The following is a 531-nucleotide window of genomic DNA, read 5'->3' on the forward strand; positions in this document are numbered from 1 at the left end:
GCAGCCTCTGCCAACGTGGCAGCTAGCTGAGGGCAAGGCTTAGCTTAGGAAAGGGCTTTTTATGATTATTAGAAAACTGATTATTACTGTGCATAATGTGGGGAGAGGGAGTGCATGTGTCATGGTACTCATGTGTCATGTGTCATGGTGTCATGTGTCATGGTACTCATGTGGCCGCCAGAGGACAGCTCTCCAGTTGGTTCCCTTCTTCCTACCCTTATGGTACTCTTTCGGGGATCAAACACTTTTTACTGACCAAGTCATCTTGTCAGCTCCCAGATGAATACACACTTCTCCACTCTACTCCGACTATCCCTCATTACTGGGAACAAGGGGAAGAGCACAGTGACTGGTTCAGTTAAGTAGGTGTTTGCCTTCCTGAGTGAACTTTGTTGCATGTAGGGTTGGAGGCAGAAGCTTGGGCAAGGAACTTCAGGGAAACAGAAAGGCAGTGGTGTACAGGCAAGGAAGAGGCACAGCTCCTCAGAGTGGCCCTATGCAGCTCTGTGAAGACTTGGCAGAGTGGCCCTA

The sequence above is a fragment of the Grammomys surdaster genome, unplaced genomic scaffold, assembly GCF_004785775.1.
Source record: "Grammomys surdaster isolate TR1022 unplaced genomic scaffold, NIH_TR_1.0 100, whole genome shotgun sequence".
Lineage (NCBI taxonomy): Eukaryota > Metazoa > Chordata > Mammalia > Rodentia > Muridae > Grammomys > Grammomys surdaster.